At 34.0% G+C, this 20174-nt stretch overlaps 1 pseudogene; it reads left to right on the top strand.

Annotated features, from left to right (window-relative positions):
- Positions 1-10970: 10970 nt before the first annotated feature.
- Positions 10971-13681, top strand: LOC126691554 (uncharacterized; annotated as a pseudogene).
- The last annotated feature ends 6493 nt before the right edge of the window (positions 13682-20174 follow it).

Raw genomic sequence — 20174 nt, 5'->3', positions numbered from 1 at the left:
TTTTCAATTTTTTACTTTCCATGGAGTTGGCCCAAGGTGCTATTTCTTTGGGCTTTGTGTTATGATTTTTTGAACCTCAAAACTTCCTAACTACTTCCCAAGCACCAAACAGCCTCCTCACAAATATAGGTATGGTGAGAAAAGGTTTTGGCTAATATACCTCTCAAGGATATAACAATGGAGAGGGTGAAAGTAGAGGAATTTGGAGAATCAAAAGATAAAGATTGTGGATGAGTCAATCTTATTTTTCTCTAGGTTTTTTCTCTCAAAAGTCTCTCTGGAAGCTCTCTACAATACGTGGGTATAAGGGATATTTATACCGGTGTGTGTTTGGAATGCGAAAGGTCAGTTTTTCCTAAACAGAGTGGTCTGGTTACTTGGCCTTGTGACTGGACTGAATTGCGAGTTCAAGTTGCGAGCTAACTGCCTGGCCAGCCTGGGACTTTTGACTTGTAGTGCAACAGTTGGCATGACTCTTCAGCTCCTCTGCATGCTTCACACGTGTGCCTCTTTGGCGACTTGCCAGCCGCAAGCCAATCGCGAGATCCAATCACAAGGCCCTGTTGAGTTACACACTTCTGAGCTTTTCTTCACACTCTCTCACACACTACCCTTACATGATTCTCATCTAAATACAGGGTTTCTAAATGCTGAATTACAAGCAAATTTGGCACGGAATAAAACCAACAAAATGGTTAATTAAATTCAACCTTACAAAAATGTTTTCTTCATTTTCTCTTGTACTACATTAGTAGTTCTCCATCTTGTGTTCATATAAAAATGTAAGAGTCATGTCTATGTCTGCAAATTTTGATTTTGATTTAAACTGCAGTTGTCATTTATGGGCCTCTCACTAATGGGTTCTAAGAGTATACATGTTTCCCTTTCTATAAATTTTCAGCGCTGCTTGCTCTTAGTTGTGGCTTTAGGACTACAAATTAATATTTTGAACCAATGTTATGAAAGGGGACCATGTGAGTGTCATATATAAGGTTGTCAATTAAGTCTTCTGTTGGCATTTACAAAAACAAAGTGGAGACATGAAGAACTCTTTATGTGCACTAAACTGGCTTCTTTATGTTTCAATTTTAGTCGCATAACTAATATGTTTGCAAAATTAGCTTAACGGGAAAAAAATCTGCCCAAACCCATTGGCTAAGCTTTTTGTTAAGTGGTATCCCAACATGCTATGTGAAGTGCTCACAAACAATCTCCTCATGGTGTCAACTTTTAACTTGTACAAACTCAAGCTCCCAACTAGTGGTACCAAAACCGAGCTAGGTGGTTTAAGTAAAGGCTTTAGTACTAGTTGTGGTTGAGTAAAGACTTTAGTAGTGGCAAGTCAAGGAAATTAGGTGTGTTGGTGGCTCTCATAATTGTGTAAGGAAGACTCCCTATGTTCACTCCACCCATTGTTGAGTAAAGGTACCCTAGGTAATGCACGATGCTTGGATTGTGTAAGGAAGACTCCCCATGGTTGAGTAAAGGTACTCTATAAGTAAGCATTTGATTTAATGGTAATGCTTGGCACTTAGATTATTAAGAAAAGAGCTTCTGTTTAAGGGGAAGATTACCCAAGGTATAACTACAAGTGGCTTGGTAGAATACTTAAATGTGAAGGCTGATTTATTGGAATATTCATCATGTGAGTGGTGTGGTTAGTTAAGTAGTAAAATCTCAAACTAGATAATAATGACATAAGAGAGTTAATATAATATTATTGGACCCAGTTAGATTAAATGGTTAAATTCATCATTTTCTAACAGATTAAGTTTTTTGGGAAAATTGGTAATTTATAATGATATTGTTAGGTTCTAAAGACTTAGATTTTTATGTATTTAGAACTCTAATGTGTATTGTTGGCAAACCATGATCAAAACAATATGGTTAGTAGTATTTAGTCTTGCTCAAAGTTGTATCTTTTATGTAAAGTTGGAATCGAGTTGATGCAGAAGTTACTGTGCATTTCGGCCTGGCTCGATCTATCGAAGCTTAGGCTTGATCGATTGAATCTCGGGCAGAATGCATTTTTCTGCAGATTTCCAACTCAGCCCTAGTTTGTTTAAAACGTTTAGGGTTTTCTAATTTGTCCTAAGTATAAAAGGCAAACCCTATCCACATTTTAGTGTTGCTCATATTGTTGTTTGTGTAAATCTCTTGTGAGATCTAGAGGAGCTTTCCTTTACACAAATTTAGGGTTTTCAAGGAGGAGATATTATCTACACCTTGATGATCAACTCAGTTGCTGCCATTGAAGCTTAAAGAAACACAATTGGGTGTGTTTATATCTGGTGGTGAATCCAAGAAAGAAGGAGTCTTTGGATTCGGAGCCTGCACGTGGTCGTGTCAGTAAGTTCTACTGGTGGGTGGCAATAAAAAGTCGAGCGTGGGGGCTTGTAAGTCTTATTGTATGAACTTCGATTCTTTTAAGATAGTGGATTCAGGTTTACCTTAAGGATAGCTAGGTTAAATCCTCCCAAAGTTTTTACCGGTTTGGTTTCCTGGGTGATCATATCATTGTCTTATTTATCTTTCCGCTGCTTTACATGATATGATTGTTTTGATTATGATAACCTAGATTTGTTAATTTGGACTAAGTAACAACTTGGCTAATTATCTAGGTTAATCCAATTATGTTTTTAAGGGGTCTAAAAACCATCAAGTGGTATCAGAGCAGATTGCTTTCTTGTTGTTGATCTTTTGATCACTGAGCTGATCCTTGACCCCTGCTGTCATGGAACACGAACACTTTCTTGTTATTCCTCCTCACTTTGATGGGAATAATTATGCTCATTGGAAAGTAAGGATGAAAGCATTCCTGAAATCAATTGATGAGAGAGTCTGGAACTCCGTTGAATACAGATGGGAGAAGCCCACTACTCTTGTTAGTGAGTGGCAAACTTCTCAAAAAGAAGCAGCCACGTTCAATAGCAAGGCTATGAATGCTATCTTTAACGCTGTTTCTATGGAGGAATTTAAGAGAATCTCTAATGTTGAGGTTGCTCATACTGCTTGGAATATCCTCCAGACTGTGCATGAAGGCACAAAGGCTATCAAAATCAATAAATTGCAGCAATTGACTTCAAAATTTGAAAGCATTAGGATGTTTGATGATAAATCTTTTGATGAATTCTATGCTAAACTGAATGATATTGTTAATTCTACTTTTAACTTGGGTGAAATCTATGATCAACCTAAAATTGTTAGAAAGATTCTTAGATCTTTAACTGAAAACTTTTGACCCAAGGTGACTGCCATTACTGAAAACAAGGATGTGGACTCCATCCCTATTGATAAACTTCTAGGATCTCTTCAATCTTATGAGTTGGACTTACCCAAAACTAACAAATCCAAATCAATGGCTCTTAAGTCAGTTGATGATGTTGAGGTTGGTGGATTTGATGATGAGCTCTCTGCTACAGAGATTGCTTACCTTGCCAAGAACTTTAGAAATTTTCTCAGGAATAGTAACAGAAAGGCAAGAGGCACGAACACTGCTGAACCTAGAAACTTTAGGAAGAATGATCCCACTAAGGTTAACAATAATGATAAACCTAGAGAAAAAGTAGGTCAATCTTCTAATAATTCTATGCGACCTCAGTGTTTTGGATGTCAAGGGTATGGTCACATGAAATCTAAATGTCCTACCTATTTGAAGTCTAAGTGTAAGGCTATGGCTGTAACCCTTAGTGATGGTGAAGTTTCTGATAATGAGTCTGATTATGACGAGGATGGAAACTTCATTGCTTTCACTGCTACTGCTGTAGTCAATGCTCTCTGCTGAAGAAAACCCTTCTGATGGGGAACTCTCTAAAGATGCAGATCTTCAAAAGGCCTACAACAAACTTTGCAAATTTGCTGCAAAGGATGCTATGAATATTGAACTTGGCCTAAAGAAAATTGAATCTCTTGAGCTTGATAAGAAGAATTCGCTTATAAAACTGTTTGATGCTAATGAACTTTTGAACAATATGAAAACTGAGAATATACTATTGCTTGATAAAGTTAAATTTTTGGAACTTGATTTATCTGTTGCTAGATCTGCTAGTTCTAAACTTGATCAAATGCTGAGTGTTCAAAAGTCTCCTTCTGACAAATCTAGATTAGGTTATGTTGAAAGCATTTCTATGTCTGCTCCCCATTCCACAAACTTTGTCCCTTCATCTTCTTCTGAACCTTCTGTGAGTGAGATTGTGAGTGAAACTATCAAACCCCCTGTGAGTGAAGTTGTCAAACCCGTAGAAGTTTCATCATCTAGGAAGATTAGGGTTGATCTGAAGAAGTCTAAACCTAAGAAGCCTACCCTGTCTAAGAACAAGTCACATGATAAAGCTACATGGGTTTGTCATTTTTTTGGAAAGTCTGGACATATTCGTCCAAACTGTTACAAGCTACAAGCTACAAAGAGAGCAAACAAACCAAAAGTACATGTGCCTCAAGCACAAGATCCTATGGTACTCATTGGTGAATTGGTAAAGGTTTTAAACCTTTATTCCAATCTTGAAGTTGGTAATCATTCCCATGTGAATAAGAACTCCAATACTCATGGTGCATTTAAAAGATTTTGGATGCAAAAGACTCGAACTAATTAAGTCTTTCTGACATGGTCCTTGTGCTTCATTACTCTATCCCTTTGTGACCATTGTTCTTTGGTTCTGTGTTTTTTTCCTAGGATTTGCATTGCATAACATTCATACATTTCATTCTAGGTGTTCTTTTTTATTAATAAAAAAATATAAAAAATATTTAAAAAAAAAAGGAAAAAGGGAAGAAAAATGAAGCAAATTGTATTTTTGCACTAGTTTCTTGGTTTTTGAGAACAAGGTTGGTCAATCTATTTTCACATAACATGTCTTTTGTACTTTGTTTAGCTTTGATGAGCTTACTTATTGCACCTTACTAGTTGAAGCTTTGTAGTGCATGTTGTGTAGGAAAGATGTTTATGGTTTTGATCACTTTGTCTTGATCTTGAAGTCACATGTTTTTTACTATCGGACTTGAACTTTTAGAGAAAGGCATAAATAACCATCTCACCACTGTTCACTAGCCAATCATGAACACCTTAGTGCATATCGTAAGATTTTGTGCTTGATAAAGTGTAGCAGATGCACAAAAAGAACATAAGATGAAGCCTCGGTTTAATTGCTTAATCCTTAAAATTGGTGTGTACTACTAGGCTTGATGCCAAATCACATAATTAAAATTGGTGTGTATATTATTTTGGCTCTTTAATAAGTTTCTGAATAAATTAAAATTGGTATGTATATTATGAGGCAAAATTCAAAAAACTTACATGATTGCAAGCTTATGTTCTAGGAGAGATGGGAGTTATATGATGTAACTCTTCAGGTGATAGTCTCTTTTATATTATATGTGATGAATTTTGTAGACTTTGTGATTAATTGCTATTTACATATCACCTCACATGTATCTCAAATTTTTGCTAGTTGCACACACTACACAAGTTACTCTTTGCTAAACATTGTACATGTTATTGTGTGTGTCTTTGGTCTGACCAACCAAGTTTGCAAATACCTTGTGTTTTGTGCAAAATTGATTTGATGTTTGAAAATTTATGAAGAATGTAAGAAATTTTAAAATTTGGGAAAACTGGGCTTCAATTCTTGTTTTTGAAAATCATATCATCACATACTCATGCATTTTGGGTCTGTTTGGATTGAACTTATTATTGCTGAAACTGAAAACTGAAAACTGAAAACTGAAAACACTGTAGCGAAATAATTTTTAAATGTGTAAAAAGTATCGTGGGACCCATTTTTAATATTTTTAAATGCATAAATAGTACTGCTACAGTACATGAACAGTAACAAAACAGTATATGAACAGTAAAAATGGTCTCCTTAAACGCGTGAAAGTGAAAAAAAAAAAAAAAAAAAAAAAAAGAAAAAAGAAAGGGGAAAAACGTGGAAGCGGATTCAGCAAACGCTGAATCCAAACCCACCCTTTGTTTCTCAATTTCAATGCTTTGAGTTGTTCCTATATTTTTTTTCAAAAAAAAAAATGTGTTTTTCCTCAAATTTAGTGAGCCTCTGCCAGTTTCAATTGATCCAATCTATTTTTCGATCAATCAAAATTCTTTTAAATTATCTAAGGAAGCCTCTATCTATTTCGATTGATCGAAACTGTTTTGAAATTGTTTTTTTTAATTTTTTAACGAGCCTCTATCTGTTTCGATCAATCGAAACTATTTTCGATTGATCGAAACTCGTGAATCACGTTTTAAAAAATTCAGATTTGACTTGTTCAAAACTTTTCAAAACTTTTTTCTCTCTCTCCGACTAGGCAAGGCTCCACTGAGATTTTTTTGTCATTTTCCTCCAATTTTCTTGCAAGGATTCTCTCTCCCTAAGTCGGTATGTCTATTTTACCCTTCCTTTTGCATTGTTTTTCACATTTTCATGCATTAATCTCATTATTTTTTGGGTAATTTTTGAACTATGCTATATTTGGGATTTTTGATTAATCAAGCCTTGTTTTATGAATTTGATCAATGGGTTTTGTTGCTACAATGATATATTCATTATATATGTTGGTTAATTTGATCAATTTGGGATTTTATGAAAAATCAAAAATTCTAGGGTTTGTTTTGAATCCGAATTGGGGCTTTTTATTCAAATTGGTTCAATTGATAAAATTGGCTTGTTGAATTGCTGTAATTGGTCATTAATTTTTGAAATCTATCTTGTATGATGATCAATTCGTCAATTTATTACAAATTGATCAAGTGGTTTTTCAAAATTTTTGGGTTTTTGTTAGAAACTCTATGCTCAAGCCAAATTTGTGAACTTGAACTTAAGTTGAACTTAATTGCACTGCATTAGGTCATGCATCACTACATTTATTTTGTTCGTGCATCATATAAATTTTTGTTCTATATATTTTTTGTGCTAACTTGTAGTCTGCCCTTGGTTTTTTTTTTTTTTTTTTTTTTTTTTTTGCTTTGTGTCTTGTCCTTATCCTAGCACCATGCCTAGGAAAACTAGAGCCCATAGGACCCCCTCCACTTCCTCTGAGTCTCCCTCTAGGAGTGAGGTGTTTAGGAATGACAGAAGCAGAGAGGCTTTTGAGAATCTGAACAGTAAGTGTAAGATTTGGTTGTCCCTCTTAGAGATAGATCATCCACCCCCAACCGCCCTGATTAGAGAGTTCTTCTCGAATCTTTCTTGCCACATCTATGATTTCAACACTCTTGTTAGGAGTTAGATACGAAGTGTTGAGTTCACCATTACTCCTCGGGTAGTGGCTGAAGCTCTTGGGGTTCCAGTTTTTTGGAAGCCTGACTATCCCTATGATGAGTCTCCACCCTTAGATGTTGTCATGTCATACATCACGGGGTCTTCTATCCAATGGGGTTCTGATCCTCAGATCACGTCCGTTGAGCTTACTGAGACTGCCTATCTTTTCTTTAGGATAGCGTGTCATTCTTTGTAGCCCATTTCTCATCTCCACACCATCCCTCTAGAGCGATGTGTGTTTTTGTAAGCTTTTGTTTCTGGTGCGTCTATCAGTTTCCCTCATCTGTTCCTTCGTTCTTTGAACGAGGTTTATAGGAGTTCTGCCGTAAGGCATGCACTTATTCATCCTATTTTCATTCATAGGATTTTGCTGTTTCTGGGTCTAGATGGTTTTCCTTCCGGTGAGCCTGTTCATGTTGTTGCTCCCATAGGTGCCACCTTTCTTAGGCAAAGGGCTGCTCACTTAAGAGTTGCTCCTTCTCGTCCTAGAGGTGTGTCATCTGGTGCTGTTCCCCCTCCTCCCTCTTCTATAAGTGCTGATGCTGCTGAGACGTCTGGTGCTGCTGCTGCTGATGCTGATGTTCCTCCACCAACTACTTTGGATGATTTGGACATTCGACGTACGTTGAATCATGTCTTGACCATTCAGGCGGCTCATGGATAGATTTTGGTGGACGTGCTCGATAAGATTCGTGCTTTGCACGCAGAGTTGGCACAGTTTAGACGATCTTCACCGCCACCTCCCTTTTGATAATGGATTTTGATTGTCCTTTGGCATTCCGTCACAAAAAGGGGGAGTACATTGTTAAGCACTTGTAGAGTTTTGTTTTCAGGGGGAGAACATTTTTTGTTGGTTGAAGCTTGTAGAGTTTAGATTGTATCTAGGTGCTTCACATTGTATTTTATCTTTTTAGCTCTTGTCATTTTTTTTTGTTGGGATATTCATGTTAGGGGGAGTTACTTTTATTGCTTTATATATTTCTTGTTTTCAACTATTTATTGATTTATATTTATGAGTTTTTCATTGATATATGTCTTTATTGTGTGTTGTTTGAAATCAAGAATTTATTTTGTTTACTTGTATTTTTCCACACATGCGGTTATGCATTTTATTTAGTGTTTCGGGAAATATATAGGTTGATTCAATTGAGATGCTATCTACACTTGCAACTGATGGATAGTAGTTAGGATTGAGTTTGTTTTATGAGCATTTGTTTTGTAAAGGGCTTTTCTTTGTAAACTTTGAGCTTCTAGTTGTGTTTTGTCACGGATTGCCAAAGGGGGAGTTTGTTAGGTTTTAAAGACTTAGGTTTTTATGTATTTAGAACTCTAATGTGTATTGTTGGCAAATCATGATCAAAATAATATGGTTAGTAGTGTTTAGTCTTGCTCAAAGTTGTATCTTTTATGTAAAGTTGGAATCGAGCTGATGCAGAAGTTACTGTGCATTTCGGCCTGGCTCGATTGATCGAATCTCAGGTAGAATGCGTTTTTCTGCAAATTTCCAACTTAGCCCTAGTTTGTTTAAAATGTTTAGGGTTTTCTAATTTGTTCTAAGTATAAAAGGAAAACTCTAGCCACATTCTAGTGTTGCTCATATTACTGTTTGTGTAAATCTCTTGTGAGATCTAAAGGAGTTTTCCTTTACACAAACTTAGGGTTTTCAAGGAGGAGCTATTATCTACACCTTGATGATCAACTTAGTTGCTACCATTGAAGCTTAAAGAAACACAAGCGGTTGTGCTTGTATCTAGTGGTGAATCCAAAAAAGAAGGAGTTTGTGGATTCGGAGCTTGCACGTGGTCGTGTTAGTAAGTTCTACTGGTGGGTAGCAATAAGAAGTCGAGCGTGGGGGCTTGTAAGTCTTATTGTATGAATTTCGATTCTTTCAAGATAGTGGATTCAAGTTTACCTTAAGGATAGTTAGGTTAAATCCTCCCCAGGTTTTTACCGGTTTGGTTTCTTGGGTGATCATATCATTGTCTTATTTATCTTTCTGTTGCTTTGCTTATATGATTGTTTTGATTGTGATAACCTAAATTTGTTAATTTGGACTAAGTAACAATTTGGCTAATTACCTAGATTAATCCAATTGTGTTTTTAAGGGATCTAAAAACCGTCAGATATTAGAGCAGAGGGGACTCACATTTGAAGGGGGGTGTTAGGTGACGCGCGTGTGAAGGGAGGTGTTAGATTAAATGATTAAATTCACCATTTTCTAACAACTTATGTTTTTTTATCAAGCCCAAGCCCAAGCCCAAAGGTTTAAGCTTGTTTTTTCGTGTGAGTGGTGTGGTTAGTTAAGTAGTAAGTTTCACATTGGGTAATAATGAAAAGAGTGAACAAAATTGAGTAGAGTCCCAACATGTTTTATGAAGCCTTCACATCAAGGTGTTAATGTCTACTCTCTCAAACTCAAGATCACAATCATTTCTATGTGACATATCCAAATCCTACCTAGACCTGGTTTATGGACTTCCTCAAACCGATTTTCCTAGGTTAGAACCGAGCTGAACAAACCTTTTGTGAGATAATCAGAGAAATGTTTTACATATATTTTTTTAACAAGTAATAAATTTATTAATATCATAGGTTACATCAAGCTCAAGACGGAAAGCACTTCATAACCTAAAAGAATTACAAAAAAATATGCTCAAAATAGAAGTGATTTTGTGAAAACTAGAAGTGTTAATATTTGGTAAGACTCCATGCTCAGGATCATTCAAACAAAGTTCCAATTAGCAATGCTTCTAACTGACATACAGGAATTCTATGTCAAGCCCTTTTCCGGGTTATTTTGACTAGGAAGCTTCAACTTTAGATGTGCATTTATTTGTGTTTATGAATAATATATCTTTGTTAGCCACTGTATGAGTTCAAATTTGCTCATGGAACAGTTAGAGATGCTGATCTACAGTATTCCTTGTAGTAATTATTATCTTAATTATACTTTATTGCATATTCCCTCCATCCTACAATTGATGAAAATTTGCAAAGTAACAAGTATGTTAATGAAACAAAATAAATATAGCTGTATTTCGATGATACTCTTAGATGGGCCATGTGTGTCAGTGTTTGGAATTACTCTGCATGCACATCTATCATTCAATCTTGGAGATACTAAGAGTTTTTTATTTATTTTCTTCATTGAAATGCTTGGCATTTGTTCAAACTTGGATTGTTATGGGACAGATGGACCATAATTTGGTGAGTAACAGAATACCTCTCAATTTGAATGTCCTTAGTGATTTTATATGAGGAAGTAGTTATCCTGATTATTCTCAAAATTCTGATGCCAATGATGGTTCCCCCCCACCCTCTTCTCCCTCTGTATTTTTAGGAGGAAATAGTTATCTCGACTATTTTTGAATCTAATAAGATCCCCCCTTCTCCTTAATCCCACCCAGACTAGACTCAATTAAGCTTTAACCCCAATTAATTGGGTTCAACAACATGGATCCTTTTATGCCACTGAGCCCTTTTTTGGGAGGGTAAGGCTGAGGAGAGGGGTGGATTGAATTACATCTTAAGAGTAATTCCATTCGAGAATTCATATAGTCGTCTTTGTATATATAGTTTTCTTTATGTCAATTGTACATGAAGTAGTCTTCTCCAATAAAATATTTCTTTACATATTAAAGGTCCTTACCTCTTTGCTATCTCCTACAGCCTTCGCTCTAGGGTCAATTAACTTTGCTGACTTTGAGCGCACACATGTTGGACTTTGGTGGAGCAACATATGGTGGGTGCGTTCTGTGTGTCAGGGTTTGCACTGTTTTTTTTTTCCTGGATGTATGTGTCTCTTAACATTTCAAGCACTGATAATTGTCTATTTTGAAAACAGGTTAAAAACTCTATATCTCTAGGAGGACCTCATGCTGGTATTGCCACAGTTCCTCAATGTGGTGTAAGTATTACTGAGTTTAGAGTTGTTATAAAATATAATGCAAAATAATTCTATTTAGAGATCATTGTTATTGTTCTTTGTATGCACTTCTAATTGTCCAATTGGATTAGCAGTGTCCCTGTGCTTATCGTGAATATCTAGGTCTCACTAGATTCTCTACATCAATTCACTCAATCACATTGTTAATAACTCAAAAACATAATTTTAAGATTCATTGTTGTCATCGTCTACCACTTTTCTGCATATTGTCAATGAAGCCTATTCTGGAGACTTCAAATTTTCATTTTTCTTTTGGGTTAATGGCTAGCTCTGCGTATTTTAAATTGTTAAATTTTGAGAACCATTAATTTAAATGTTAATGCTTGTTTTGATAATGATCACCTAGGACTAATGGCAAAAGACATGGTAAGGAATAGATATATTCTTATATAAATTTTAAAATTTGTTTAATCCTATCTTGAGCCCTGTCTAATATTTTTCTATGGCTTTTCGCTTCTACAGTCTGGTTTTAAATTCATTCTTGTGGACAAACTAATCAAGTCATTGCTCTACAGTCTACACAGACCTTTTCCAAGTATAAATCTCTCTCTCTCTCTCTCTCTCTCTCTCTCTCTCTCTAGATCTCTCTCTCTTCTATAACATTTTAACTCCTTTATTGAAGTTGGATAATTTCATCTTGTAACTCTTTTTCTGTCAAATTGTGTTATCTTAGATGTTTCTAATAAGCATGACCTTTGATTTCTGGAATCGCAGGATCACTTTGCTCCCAGCAGTTATTTCAAATTACCAAATGTGAGTAGAATAACCTGATGAACCCTTACAGATATTGCAGTGATCTTCTTTTCAATTGCTTTTGGCTCACTGTCCTTTTTGAAATTACTCTGTAGTCACAGAGGGCGAAACTGATTTTTTGGCCTTCGTCATATAGCCATCCATCTACTGCATTGATAATTTAACACCTTATCATATTTCCATCTTTTCTGAAATAGATGAAAACCTAAACATCAGAATTTACTATTACATTTCTAGGCTATTCCCAACTATTTAGAGAATTGCAGATTTCTTCCTAAGCTTAACAATGAACTCCCTGACGAGAGAAAATAAGGAACGGCTCAGTAGCCTACAGTGTTTGGTGCTTATCATGGTAAAGTCTCTTCTTCTTCTTCTTTTTTAACAGACTTATCTTTGCAAATTGGTGAGGAATATATCCATTTAGTAACATTCTTGGTCCTCTCAGACTGCTTAAATTTTCTCAGAATAAGAAATTTTAAAGTTATGAAGCACCTCTCAACCTTCTGTGTCTTTTTTTTTTTTTTTTTTTGGTATGCTCAACAGTTTGAGAATGATACTCTTTTGATACCTAAGGAAACCTCCTGGTTTGGATATTACCCAGATGGGGCCTTCAAGCCAATTTTACCTCCACAACAGGTATTGTTTTTAGCTTGAAACATGGTTTACTTTCCAAATTTGAATGATTCGCTGACATGGAATCCCATTGCCAAAATGGGTTTCAATTAATATCTTTTAAATGAACCTTGTCTATTTTCTGTTATTTCTGTTCTGTGTGTGTTCGTGTGTTAGAGAGAGAGAGAGTGAGGGAGTTATGTAAGTGAAATTACCAACCTGATCAGTTCCCAGATACACATAGCAAGACACAGTCGTCATTTAGCTGAAATGCTAAGACATTTAAATTACCAATATGAGCACTTTCACTTACAGTAAATGATGGCTGCAACTTTTATATCATGAAAAAAGCATGACTGGAGACACATTGGTTATTATTACTGCTGGAGAAACAATACAATGCTAATAGTTCATTTCCATGAAGCAAGGGAAGATTTTGTTTTGACCATTTCTTGGGTGAATTTAAGAATTTGAAGGAAAAAATCAGATTATTTGTAACAATAAATTGATGATCCATTTCATTGAATCTCAAGCTGGAAAATTAATTAAGGCTTGTCTAAATCTTTAGAAGAAATTTGTAGCAGACAATGCAAACTATTGGCTATGAGAGTTATGTGGCATGATAAAGGGCCAGGGCATAGTTCTGCAGTGTATAACACGAGTTAGCATGATAAAAATATCAGTCGTTTTTCCTTGGAACAAAAAGAAGTTTATGTCACCTTAATTTAGCACTATAATCTAAAACTTCATATGTACTACAACATAGTTTTTTGTGTTTTGAGCCTAAGTGGTGTCTTAGTTCTTGTCACTCGTTGTGCAGACACAGCTTTACATTGAGGATTGGATTGGTTTGAAAACCTTAGATGAAGCAGGAAGGGTCAAATACATAAGTGTTCCTGGATATCATCTTGACATCTCCCAAAGTGATATTGAAGATTATGTTCTGCCTTATTTGTAGGGTATGAACACTTGCGTCAATGCTGTATAATATAACAAGGACCACATTTTAGCCAACCAAACTCAAAATTCACCCACATGATCAGATCATTCAAAATTATGTAAAAATACATAGTTGCTACAGTAACCATGAATATATACACGAGCATTGTTCGCATTTCTCATTAGATTCTCTCACTATCTCATTAGATTCTCTCACTATTTATGAAGATAATAATAAAAAATTTAAAAAAAAAAAGAGAAGGAAAGATGATTATTTAAATAAAATAGAATGTAGAATAAATAATCTGATGTTAGTATTTTTGAAAAGTGGTTGCGTAAATAAATAAATAAAAAGTAAGTTCTTATACTAAAACAAACCCAAATTTTTGCTAGAGTTGTTGCTAAGGCATCAAGAAATAACAGCACTGAAAAGGATAGTGACGTTAGGGTGCACAGAGTACATGGCGTAGTTGCACAAAGCGACAAGAGAGAGCAAACTGTGCCTAAATTTGAGGAGAGCGCATCATATAAACTGATTCTCAAAGGATCATCAACTTATTGGTGACCCTCATCAATTAAGAGTTTCGTCAAAGGATTATTTCATGTACAGTTTTATTTCCTTCTTTTTTTCTTTTTTTTCTTTTTTGGGCCTCACCATCCTTGCTATTAGGCTGAAAAAAGAGAGTAAATAACCCTTTTCCACTTTCGGCCTGCCTATTTGCCATTGGGCCGAGTTTACTCATAATTCAATATTCACTTTTATTTTATAGCAATTCAATTTTCTTTTCTTTTCTTTTTAATAAAAATTTCGATATTCTTATTTTAAAACTAGTTAAATTGTCAATTTGGTCCACTAACTATTTTTTACAGTTAAGTTTGATCTTTCAATTATTAAGAGTAAGGTCTTTACAAATTGGGTTCAAAGCGATTCTCAATTCATTTAAAACCAAGCGGTGACCCCTACTCTCCATTGTGACCCATGAGGCATGTGGCTTACTCTCCAGACCATGTGTAGGCAAGGCAAACATTGGGCAACCTAGTCCGTTTTATCACGATCTATCATTGGAGAACTTTATTGAAATTAATGGAACCTAAACCAAGGGGCTTACATCATCAAGAATGGTTGTCCTTATCTTTAAGCAAATTTCTACATTTTGAATCCTAACTTTCGTTGTATTATCATTTATCTATCTTAACATTCTCTTTTAGTTACACTCATTTTATAAATAATATTTTTTTTTAACAACATTTAATACCATAGAACATAACTAATCTTCTAGCAGTCTTATTTTTTTCTTAAACTTAACTTCACTCACCTTACTCTCCAATTTCGAAGATAAAATAAATCCTAAGTAGCTGACATGGGGGGTGGGAGTTAAGTAGTTGGAGCTGAGAAAACCATGCCTCCAAAGGTGTGAAACACACAAAGAAGGGGGGCCATTAATCATCAATGTGACGTCTCATAAGGGCCTTCACAAGGCTTCTTCACAACAAGAGCATGATGAGGTCGAGTAGGACCGTAGGAGATAGCTGACGTCCCTTACTTCATTTTGTTGTATGAGACATTCCAACTCAATCCGACTTCTCAAAAGTTGTTTGACAAATAAAAGGAGTCCAAGAAGTCTGACGAGATAAGTTAAGTTATAGATGTCGTGGTTGCCCCACATGATTACTATTTAATAAAGAAATTAGTAAATTAAATATTTCTTATATAATTTGAGGCGGTTTTGAATTAAACCCTAAATTGAAATATGTATTATATAATAAACTTTTCATCCTTGTATTTAGGGGGGTGAGTTCATTTTAATTCTCGTGTTTTTATACATTTCATTTTGGTCATTGCCGTTATCTCACCTACAGAATTCAATGACTTGGCTAAGGACTAAGGGAATGTTAACATGGCACACCTAATAATAACATGGTTAAAAGAATAATATGAAAACAAATATTTAATTAACATTAAAAAAATCCCATATTAGTATCTTAATGCAAATTATATATATATATATATATATATATGTGTGTGTGTTTGTGTATTCAAGTTATATCAGGTGTAACTTTAAACAATATTACACCACTCAATATTTTTTTTATTGGATGCAAATTTTGACAAATTCACATCTAGATTACATCTTATCCTTATGTCCTTCACACTTGCAAAATTTTAAGATGATTAGAGATTAATAACTATCTTATTTATAAAATGTTTAAAACTCTACTTTTTATATTACAAATTATGCATAAAACATGAATTTATCAATCGAATATCAAATAATATTTGATTGACATGAAATCTGGTATGCGTATTAAACATATATAACATGTAATTCAACAATAAAATTTTCAAAATATTGACATCATTTAAAGTTATTGAATGGTGTAAAAGTTATACCTTGTATAACTTGATCTGACCACCAAACACACCACGTGGTTCCATCACTCTCTTTCTCAAGATTAGCCATCGCTAGAAGGAAGTTGTTTCCTGCACCTTGTGATTGTACCAAATGAATGTGTTCTCCTTATGTCATGTGATGTACTAATAATTAAAAAATTACACATTCTCTCTTAGTCATTGCCAAAATTTCTAAATGTATAAAAAATGCTATTTCATTAAAATTCTACTGACAAGAATTTTTTTAAGTTGAAAGAAATCATTATTTATTCTATATTGTTTTAATAATCTACCATATTTTTTTGTCTACCCTATTTTTTTTGTTTTAATAATAAAAGTTTGGGCATACATAACATGCTTGCACTATGTAGTTCAATCTAGTACTACAAGTTTTTTTTTTTTAGAAAAAAAAAGTACTACATGTTAAATTATTAACATAGTCTACTTCAATTGAAACTCTATTGCCAAAAATCTTATTAAGAAAATTAAAATACTACTTTGATTAAAACTCATTTATCAAAGTTTTCAATATTTTTAAAAGTTTTTTCATTATTTATATTATATATTTTTTATAAAATTATTATATTTATTTTTTTATCAAAAGATTCAAAACTTAGACTTACACTACGTGCATTTATCATGTGACTTAAAAATATTTTTTATTATTTATATTTACTATCTATTTATTATTCAATTTTAATATATTATTGACATATTTTTCTTTTGTTTACAAGCATTGGACGGGCATAATATTAGTTCCCACCAAAATTGGTTCCAACTAAAGTCTAAATACACTAAATATAAATAAAACAGTTCAAAGTTGAACTAATTTTATTATTTGTTAAACTTTTATCAAATTTGAACCAATTTTATAGTTTATCAAGCATTCCCATAAAATGCATAGTCGTGCTAAAATTAGAAGATGTTCATTCTTATACGCACAACAAAGTGCAAGGTCAAATAAATAAAGCGGCAGGAGAAGAAATCAAGTTTAGTGTCTCTCTTCATGCAGTGTCGGAGTTAGGATTTCGAATGAGGGGAGGCAAGATACACTCAAACCCAAATGCTTAAAAAATTTGTTATAACTCAAAGACAACCATGTGTTTTATCCAACTTATAAAAGAATATATACATACATATATATGTGTGTGTTTGTGTGTGTGTTTTTATCCCAAGCTTATTTGGGGAACTTTATCAAACACTTAAGCTGCAATTATCCTATGCTAATACTTTAAGATAAATTTCATAAATCATTTAAAACCCAGACAAAAACCCACAAAAAGAATCAAAATTTAATGAAAATTTGAATAAAGAAAGTGTACTTTTTGTGAAAGCATAGAAGTATTGAACAAAAATGAAGCATAAAAATTAAAAAACAAGCTTTATATACTATATGTGGGGCTAGTGAATTCGCGGCCCAATCCCACTCTACATGGGGGCCAAGGGCCTAGGGCCCAAGCCGAGGAGAGCCATTGCCGAGGACGACCTCTTGCTCGGCACCTCACAAAATGCCTGAAGAGAGGGGAAAACGAAGTTTAGGGGTAGGGTAAGGGAAAAAGCTGCCAACGCCATAATACCAAGCCCTGTCTCTGACAAGTCCATACTTTAAACCATACCCTTTAACTTTCCCAATGACCCCAAACCATACTGGGTATGGGTTGACAGGACAGGTTTGCACCCCAGAAAAGTGAAACTGACACGTGGACTCCAAACAGGAAAACAAACATGAGTATAAAAGAAAAATATCCCTAGAGGAGAGGGGGGACTCTCTTCCCCCGGTAAAAGAGGAGAGAGGGAAGGACACAAGGATCCTTGGACAGCGTCCGAGGACAAAAGTCCTACAACCCGTTCCAATGGAGGGCTTAGCTAGTCAAGCCAGGCCCGCCTGTACAAGAATTTCCATGGACGCCACGATCAAATCGTCCACCTGTGCCCAATGTTATGCCATTCAAGCCCACTCTCTACAAATCATATTGTTGGGGCCCATTGCATACGAGCCCAATATTACTCTTGGGCCGTTAAATAATTCGTGTCCCTACACTATATATTTTACTTTTTCTCATTGGGCCGGGGGGGCCATTGCCCCCCCCAAGTCCAAGCATAGTTCCATCCCTGTCTTCATGAGTCAGTCAAACTTTAATTTAAAACTAACGAAACTATAAGGTTTAATTTGATACCACCTTAAATTAGGATTTAAAATAAAATTTACGTTTTTTTTATTTTAATAAATGAAATCTTCAATTATCTTGTGTTCCTAATAATAAGTGTATTATTTAATTTCAATCTTTAGCTTTCTTTTGTATTCTCGAGATTTTTTTTTTTTTTTCCATTTATCATTAGGAACTGTTATTTCTATAACTAAATTTCTATCAAGTTTGAAAAGCTTAATTTGAAGGCTCTTCCTACTAGCTTGGCTTCCATCTCAAAAAAAACTAAGTTGTATTCCAACTTGTAAAATTGCTTCCAGCACTGCAATGACATATTCATTCTAAACTCATGTAAACAAATAAATAATTCAGAGTTACACTTGTGTAGACATCTATGCCATGCCATAACAAAACTGATTAGTTTAACTTTTCATTCTAATTTTGGCATTAGAGATGTCATCTATGTTAATTTTGGCAAAGTAAATCTTCATTTTTCTTGTGTTTATATGAAGTGCATTATTTGATACCATTCTCTAGTTTTCTTTTGCATTCTCATGCACTTATGTTGAGTTTGGAAAACTTTATTTAATTGATTTAAAATCAAGATCTTGTACCCAAAATTCCTAAAAAGAAAAGAATTATGCAAGGCTCTTCCTGCTTTCTTTGCTTCCTTCTCAAGTAAAGTTTTTTTAAAAAAAATTTAAAAGAAGATTCTAAAGCTATCATTTTAATATAATGAAGAAGCACATATCTTTACTCATAGCATCCATTATGAGTAAAGTTAAGTTCTATTCCAAGTTGTAAAATAGTTCAGATTTACAATTGTGTAAATCATCTATGCCCAGGAGCAGTATCACTATTGGTTTAACTGTTCATTCTAGTTATTTTGAAAATAGGACTGTTATCTACCTTAAATTCATTGCACTATTGTCTAAGTTAGATAGCAAAGCAAAACCTTCATTTTTCTTGTATGGTCAATGGTCAATAAGTGCATTACCTGATTTCATTCTCTAGTTTTCTTGTACATTCTCCAAGACTTTTCTCTTTTTGCATTTTTCGTTATGATCAGTTATTTCTCTAGCTAAATTTCTATTGAGTTTAGAAATATTTAATTAATTTGATTTAATAAATAGATCATGTAACTGGAATTCCTAAAAAAAAAAAAAAAAACTATACAAACCCTTCTTACTTTGCTTCTATCTCAATTGGGAAAGTTTTTGCTTCTAACTAAAGGTATTAGAAATATGTGGTTAAAACCTTAAATGATTAAATTTAAGATATTCCAAAACCTTTTGAGATCCTAAGTTCAATCATTGTCTCCTCTACTCTACTTTCTATTTAAATTTTCACGTGTTGTGCCTCACCTATTAAAGGTAGTTTTGGCCCACACATGAAGGGAAGTATTAGAAATATATGGTTAAATGATTAAATTTACCATATCCTAAAATGGACTAAAAACAAAAATTGTTCTCAAAACCCAATTTACGAAGGAAATTGAAAACAGGTATTGGACTGTTTTTAGTTTCTAGTTTTTAAAAGCCAATGAAAACACGTGCTTGATTTGATGAATCCATCTCATTTAATAAGTTAGCACTAGAATTCGAATCCTAGTAACAAAATATTTAGTATTTTCTTTTCTTTTTTCTTCAGAAAACTATTTTTTATATTTGAACTAACCAAACATGTTTTTTATTTCAAAAATACAAGAAAATTGTTTTTTCTTTCTATTCCCATAGAAAATAAAAACGGTTAACAAACATAGTTTAAAATTTTGAAACAATTGGTAATTTAACACAAGGAAAGTTTTAAGTTCTATTCTAACTTGTAAAATTGCTTCTAGCACGGCAATAACACATTGAATATAAACTCATGTCACCAAGTATATAATTCAGAGTTATATAGTTGTTTAGACCATCTATGTCATGCAGTAACGACATAACACTACTAAGTACTAACAAAGTTAGAGAGCAAAGCAAATTTCAATTTTCTTTGTGCTGCTAATAAGTGCATTATTTGATTTCATTCTCTAGTTTTATTTTGCATTCTCCAGGACTTCCCTTTTTTATTTTATATAGAATCACTTTTTTTATATATAAATAAATTGCTACTGAGATTGGAAAGCTTTATTT

This window comes from Quercus robur, chromosome 7 (genome assembly GCF_932294415.1).
Source record: "Quercus robur chromosome 7, dhQueRobu3.1, whole genome shotgun sequence".
Taxonomy (NCBI): domain Eukaryota; kingdom Viridiplantae; phylum Streptophyta; class Magnoliopsida; order Fagales; family Fagaceae; genus Quercus; species Quercus robur.
This window is presented reverse-complemented; position numbering and strand designations above follow the sequence as displayed.